This window comes from Saccopteryx bilineata, chromosome 1 (assembly GCF_036850765.1).
Source record: "Saccopteryx bilineata isolate mSacBil1 chromosome 1, mSacBil1_pri_phased_curated, whole genome shotgun sequence".
NCBI lineage: Eukaryota > Metazoa > Chordata > Mammalia > Chiroptera > Emballonuridae > Saccopteryx > Saccopteryx bilineata.
The window spans coordinates 398,454,213-398,462,318 of record NC_089490.1 but is presented as its reverse complement, the minus strand read 5'-3'; positions in this window follow the sequence as shown (position 1 = coordinate 398,462,318).

The window sequence follows — 8,106 nt, the reverse complement described above, 5'->3', positions numbered from 1 at the left end:
GGGAAGAAGAGGCACTAGTCTCTGCTTACGACTAGTGTAGTATAGACCTTAATATCTGCCAAGTCCTTCTTGTTAGCGTTTATCCCTGAATATGGAGGCTCTATCAATCAGAAGTTGCCCCCGCCCCTTTAGCGAGAGGCACTAAAAAATATCACGCCTCTTGTCTTGGATCGCTGAACTGAGAGAGATCTTATCAATTAGAACCGAGGGTGCGCAGATTTTATGGGTTAAGCTAATTTCAGTGATTGGGTCGCAGCTGTGCTTCCGAAGGTATTTTAGGCTGCCTGCGCGCGCCCCTCCCCCAACGCTTGATTGTTAGCTTGAATGGCTGGGTGAGGTGCCCCGCCCACGGAGAGAATCTCCCAAGCCTCTCCCGCTCGCCCCGCCGCTGGCGGCTGGACCGCACCAGGCGCAGGATAATGGAGCCCCCTGGGTGTGTGGGCCAGCAGGGCGCCCTGGGCACGTGGAATGCCCAAGGCACGCGCGCGAATGGGGCGCTCCGGGCACCGGTGGCCGGCGACCCCCACTCGCAGTGTGCGGGCTGCTGGGAACGTCAGCGGTGCTCAACCGGACCGGGCGCGTGCGAGGCGGCTCCTGGCGGCCGCTCGTGGTGGCGGTTCGCGGCGGCCGCTCGCGGCGGCGGCTCGTGGGGGCTCCCGGCGGCTCGCAGTGGGGGCTCCCGGCGGCTCGCGGTTCCCAAGTATATGGGCTGACTCACCGCAGGCGCACTCCCTCGCAGCTTGAATGAGCGTCGCTGCTGCGGTAGCTTCCTCCACACCCTCGTCTCTCAGATTCAAGTGATAACAGTCCTTTTGCTTTCAGTTTGTGTGGAACTCCGGAATGCTCCGAGGATAAATTTTTCTGTTTCTAGTTGGTAAATTTGTTGTGATTTAGGGGAGAGCTGTCGGATGCGCTTCTCATGGCGCCATTTCCGTGACGTCACTCCAAGCTTGCTGTCCTTTAGCTGTAAGTTGCTGAGGGGAAGCTGGTTCAGCCAAACCTTTAAGAATATCAAAAAGTGCCTGACCAGGTGGTGGCGCAGTGGATAGAGCGTCGGACTGGGATGCGGAAGGACCCAGGTTCGAGACTCGAGGTCGCCAGCTTGAGCACGGGCTCATCTGGTTTGAGCAAATCTCACCAGCTTGGACTCAAGGTCGCTGGCTCCAGCAAGGGGTTACTCGTGTGGTCAAGGCACATATGAGAAAGCAATCAATGAACAACTAAGGTGTCTCAATGTGCAATGAGAAACTAATGATTGATGCTTCTCATCTCTCTGTTCCTGTCTGTCTGTCCCTGTCTATCACTCTCTCTGATTCTCTCTCTGTCTCTGTAAAAGGGGAAAAAAAAATTATTAAGACTATCAAAAAGTGGCTTCAGTTCCCTGGTAGTTAATTTCAAGGAAGGTCTAAGCCAATTAATGTCTCTTAATTTCTGGAAATCATTTAAAGTTTTCAAATGATCTGCCCTGATTTCTAATTTTTGTGGACGAATTTGTTGTCCCTCAGTAATTTGTCCTAAATAAGAGAAAGGCAAAGATTACAGTACTTTTCCAGGAGCTATATAAAGTCCTAATTCTTTCAAAGAATATTCTAGTTGTTGCAAAATGGTCAGCACAGTGTCTTTATCTGGATGAGCAATAAGAATATCATCCATATAATGAATTATGTACACCTTAGGGTGATGCCTTTGTACTGGAGAGACAGCTTGAGCAACATATATTTTTGGCACAAGGTAGGACTGTTAGCCATACCTTGAGGCAAAACTCTCCACTAGAATGGCTCCATTGGAGCCTGGAAATTAAGTGAAGGGACACTGAATGCAAAACACTTGCAATCATAAGGGCTTAAAGGAATAGTAAAAAAGCAATCCTTCCAGTCAATAATTACAAGGTGATAATTCCATGGAATGGCAGTAGGAGAAGGGAGTCCTAGCTGGAGAGGACCCATAATTTCCATAGTCTTATTTATTGCTCTCAAATCTTGTAATAGCCTCTAGTTTCCTGATTTCTTTTTAACAACAAATATAGACGTATTCCATGGGCTATTAGATGGTTCAATGTGTCCAAGCTGTAACTGCTCTTGTACCAATTGTGCAGCTGCCTTAAGTTTCTTCTGAGAAAGGGGCCATTGGTCTACCTAGAGAGAATTATCTGATTTCCAAGTAATTGGGTCTGCATAATGCATTATTGAGGTAGCAGGATGTATCAAGGCCCCTATGCTATATTTTGATATCCTAATACACGCCTTCTGGTATTGGGTGTCACTTCTATGGGGGTGAGAATCCCCCTTTTTCTTTCCCTAATCCCTTAGTGGGCAAAATCCCCTGATCAAGCATTTGAACACTGACTAAATTATTAGGACTGATAAGCAATGCTCCCATATTTTGAAAACATCTCTACCCCACAAATTAACTGGCCATCCAGGGAGCACATAAGGTTGAAAAAGTCCAGAATGACCTTCTTTATCTTCCCATTGTAAAAAACTAGAGCTTTGTTGAGGGGACTCTTATGCCTCACAGCCCAGATACTGCTTTATAAATGGGCCAGGAAGAATACTAATGTTGCTCAGCAATAACAGATATATTAGCTCCTGTATCTAAGAGTCTTCTGAATTTACGCCCTTATATTGTTAGCTCTATTTCAGGGCTTTACTGATATATCTTTTTATTTTAATAGGCAAAAAATCAGAGGAGCCAAATCTCCAATTCCCTCGGGGCCCCTTTTGCAGGGTGTGGCCTGAGAAGCAGAATAAACATCCTTATACTGTTCCTCTAACTTCCTGAAGCAGCTTGAGACAAATTCTTGAAATGACTTATTAGGGCCCTGCTTAATTTTGCTCAATTCCATTGTTTTACCTACCTGAGTATAGCCTTACACATAAACAAGACAATTTATACACAAAAACACAAGTATAACATATAACTTTGAGTAATCCTAACACTTGAATTCCTATTGGGCTCCTAACTCAGTACATACCTCACAATGCACTAACCAAATTAGTAGGCCTTAAGGATCTACATTCTATTCTATTTAAATTTAAATGAGCTCTCCTTACAAGTTCTAAAATCATTTTAATTTTTCAATATTAGAGCTGGCATTTCCAATTTGTGCAAAGAAAAACTTAATTCAGGTCTTAAAAACAGACACATTTTAGACAACATTAAACAAAGACTAAACAGAAACAAGAATTAGACGAAGCAGACAAACCAGAGAGAAACTGAGGATTTCAGAGCACAACCAGATTAGAAAGATGCCTGCCTGGTTTTAGTCAGGGCATTTTCTGACAGAGGGACTGAAGGATGGGACTAAACAAAATCTCCCTGAGAAAATTTGCTCTTGACAGCTGCATGAGAAATTTTGTAGTCAAAGCCACCAGGGGTCCCCTGCCTAAATTTCCAGGCAAAGACTAGGAAAGAAACAAAATAATAGCTCAGGATTGTTGCTAACACATTAAACAATCAGACAATAACAGGAAAAGCTATAACTTTAATAGCTGAGTCTCCTAACCATCCTCAAATTCCATAGTTGCTGTAACTGGCGGCTCAGGAAGACCATGAAAAGATTTCTCTTCTACTTCAGTTTAACTAGGAGCAGCCACACTGTCCCATGTTCTTTAGGCCCCCAAGCCACAAAGTACAGGACCACCTGCCATAGTCTCCTCACACCACTGCCTTTTCAGAACTTTACCTACTTGCTACCCTGTAGCAGAACTAACCATTCCCTTCTTTGGAAACCAGGGGCATACATCTTGAATATATTGTAAAAAGCATTCTAGCTGCATAATTCTTCTTACAAAGGGTCCCCTACTTTTGACCCTAATTGTCCCAGAATTTATTACTTCTGACTATACTCTCTCCAAAAATTTTCTTTACTCACTGTACACACTTGAGGAGTTCCATCACTGCCTTTAGTTTTAGTTTTCTCTTACCCTGGTCCCTGTTTGGGTGCCATTTGCTGCAAACTAGCGCAGCTACTAATTCCAGGTCCTGAGGGAGAATGGTGCAGAATTAAAAAAAATAGACTCACTGAGAACAGAGGATGAGATCGGGAGGCATCTGCAGTGCTGATGGCAAGATCAGAGAGAGAGAGTCCCCAGTCTTTGCTTTATTATATAGTGTAAAGCCAGTAGCCAGGGCCACTATCACAGCCGCCTGGTCCATGCAGGTTCACATTGGATTTGGACAGTTGGTAAAGAAAAAATGGAGCCAACAGCGGGTGGGCCATCATCTTTAATCCTAGCTTGCACCCAGTGGGCAAGTAAAAACACACACTGGGCTCCAAAACCCACTCACATTCAGTGTTTACAAAGTTACTGACTTATCCGAGTTTCCTAGAATCAAAGGTTTCTAGCTCATCAGACTTATTCACCTCTGTTCGCCATCTCCTTTCTTTGACTTAAAGTTTTTTATTTTTTATTTTTGTTTGTTTTTTACAAAGACAGAGTCAGAGAGAGGGATAGATAGGGACAGACAGATAGGAACGGAGAGAGATGAGAAGCATCAATCATTAGTTTTTCGTTGTGAACCTTAGTTGTTCATTGATTGCTTTCTCATATGTGCCTTGACTGTGGGCCTTCAGCAGACCGAGTAACCCCTTGCTCAGGCCAGCGACCTTGGGTCCAAGCTGGTGAGCTTTGCTCAAACCAAATGAGCCCACGCTCAAACTGGCGAGCTCAGGATCTCAAACCTGTGTCCTCCACATCCCAGTCGTATACTCTATCCACTGCGTCACCGCCTGGTCAGGCCCCCATCTCCTTTCTTATCCCCGCACAAACTCTGCACAAACTGGCTTCTCACTCAGCACTCCACCATCTTGGCTGCTTCTCCTGGCCTCCTCCATGTGGCTTCTCTCTGCTCTCCTATCTGCTCTCTCCTCTAATGCTTTCTCAGGAATCAAGAGAGAGCAAGTTCCTGGTCTGCCCAACTTTATAGTGCAGAAATCAAAACCTTTAATCCAATATACAAGCTAGGGAAGTCTCTAATACAAAGTCACTTATCTGGGGCATGATAGGATTGCACCACCCCATATCAAAAAGGGTGGGAAAGGCACAGTCCTAAAACCAAGCCCCAGGCTACAAGGATCCTGTCTTCCCACAGCCCGCCCCCATCACACATTAATATCACCTGGGCGACAAGCCTCCACATGGGCAGCGCCATCTTAAACAAAATGAGCATAATATATTTTATCTGCCGAACATATAGCGTAGACAATTAAAACCTTAAGCCAATATACAAATAGGGAAGTGTCTGATACAAAGCCACTCATCTGAGGCATAAACGGGATTCCTCATAAGAGTGCACCACCCTACATCAATGCAACAGTCCAAGGCAGGGGGCGGGAACCTATGGCTCGTGAGCCAGATGTGGCTCTTTCAATGGCTGCATCTGGCTCGCAGACAAATCTTTAATAAAAAAAATAATAACTTTAAAAATATAAAACATTCTCATGTACTATAATCCATTCATTTCTAACTGCTCCTGTTCATGGTTGCCGATGGCCAGAGCCAATCAGAGCTGTCCTCCGGGACAACACCAAAATTTTATTGGATAATGCTTAATGTACATGGGTCGTTGTATGGCTCTCACAAAATTACATTTTAAAATATGTAGCATTCATGGCTCTCTCAGCCAAAAAGGCTCCTGACCCCTAGTCCAGGGGGTGGGTAAAAGCTTAGTGTTGCAAAGGTCTTAGTATTAAAAGATATTAGTATTAAAAGATCTTTGTATTAAAGATGATAGTATTAACAAATCTTAGTGTTAAGAGATCACAAAAGAGTGAGAAAGGCTCAGTCCCAAACCAAGCCCCAGGCTACAATGACCCTGCCAGCCCACAGCCCTTTACCCACAAGTCATAAATACTCTCTTGAGGAAAAATCTAATCTGCTTCAAAGAGCACTGGGCAAAGAAACAGAATGACTGACCACAGTATTAAAGGCAAACACAATGCCCTCATGACTTCAGTAACAGGGGAGTCCCCACTGTGACAGCACTCACAGAGAGACACACTGCTCACATGTCTGACATCTGCTCAATCCACCATCTCCAAGCAGGTGGGAGCCATATGGAAGTCACATTCCAGTTTGGCCACACCGTGTGTTATGACCACCATTCAGTCAGGCCAGCAGTGCTCAAGTGGGGACAGTTCTTCCCTCTGGGGAAAATTTGGCAATATCTACAGACATTTTGGTTCTTATACGTGAGGGTCGGCGAGTGCTACTGGCATCTTGTGGGCAGAGGTCACAGATGCCGCTAACTGTCTTGCCAAGCACAGGGCAAGTCACGATGATGAAGGATTACCCTCGTTGCCAGTGAGCACAATGTCAGTCGTGCTCAGGTTGAGAAACCCTCATCTTCAGCTGTGAAGTGAAAGGGGAAACATTGGGAACAGTGTACATGGCACCTCTTTTTGTTTTGAAACCCATTCTGGTTTTATCTTCTGTGTTGAGATCCTGTAAAATTCTTTACGCTGTCTTATTGTTGCATTGTCACTGTTTTTGCCTGCCAAGGTGGATGGGAAGTGCATAGGGCTGAAGCCATAGGACGAATACTGTGATGTGTCCCATTTGCACTGTTTCATTTTGCAAGGAGACTTGAATTATGGTTTATATAAAATGTAATTGATAGAAACTATTTCTTAGTTATTTCACTCTCTCAAATTTGGAATTGTATTTAATTGCTGTAAGTATTGTTTGTGCCTAGTGACACAACTATTTTAATAAGTTATGTAACAATTTTGTATTGACACATGATTCTTTATATCAACCTGTGAATCTGTTCTTTTGTCTATGAATAATCCATGAAGAAGAACTCAAAATGAGATGACTAGGAGATATTTTATGAATCTACTAATCTTCCTAATGTAGCACCCTGATGTTCATGGACTATGTTATTGCTTCCCAGGTTTCCAAGACACATTTTACTTGAGGGTAATTGCTTCATAGGAGTAAGGAAATGGACCCGAAGTAGAAGCCGTGTATGAATGAGGACCTCAAGTCTTGTGCACTGTCACCAATATTATAAACAGATTTATTTTGCATAATTTTCTCTTTTTTATGCTGATATTGTCTCTGCTACTTAAAAAAACTATTATACCCAAATATATCATAAAATATTAGTATTCTAATTAAACAATAAATATGTACATGGAAAGGAGGCCAGAGAAGATAAAAAATCAGAAGGATAATTGGTCCAACATCCCCATAACTGGGGTTTCAGAATGAGAGAGGAGAAACTGGAAAACTCCCAGAACTGAAGGAATGCGTCTCCAGACTGAAACGAGAAATCAAGTGCCCAGCAGAGTATATAGCCAGAGAGTCACACAGGGATTTCACAGTGAAATTTTAGAGCAACCTTCTACCAAAGAAACCCCCAAAAACCCAAAATTTAAAACACTAGATCACATGCAAAGGATCAAAAATCTGAACCATTTCAGAATCATGAAAACAAATGCATTAGCTAAGTGACAGTGAAACAATACCTTCAAAATTTTGAAAACATTATACACTTTGCTTCAACAAGCATCTAACAACTTTTCCAATATCCTCACCAAAAACAAACAAACAAACAAGGTACCGAAGTGCAGGCAGGGAGAGGAGGGAGTGAGAGGGAACATGAAGGAAGTTAAGTTACCCAGGTGAAAAATACTTTCAAAATGAGGGGTCCTGGCCAAAACCAAGCTTAGTAAGTGAACAAAAGTGCAGCTCCTGAGGACAGGGCTTTGCATAAGCACAGTGAGCTGTATCAGATACACTTGGGCTTCAAATCCCAGCTCTGCTACTCACCTGCACAGTGGCACTCCCAGGACAAGACAAGGACCAAGTCTGCAGACTCAACACAGATTTGTTTGATAAAATCAATGGCCATGGACAAGTTACTTAAGTGCTGAGAACCTCAACTTCTTCACCTGTCAATTGGGGATAATAATACCCTCCTCTGGGGCTGTGGGAAGGGTCCATCTCAGGGCCTGGCAGTCTGGGAGGGCTTGGTTATGGGGTGACGGTCACGGCTGTGACATCACCTCTAACTGCAGGGATTGCACTTCCAGCAGCAGGTGTCCCCACCCTCTTCCCTTTCCCACTGTCATGTCCTCAGAGCAGAGATTTAGTCTCT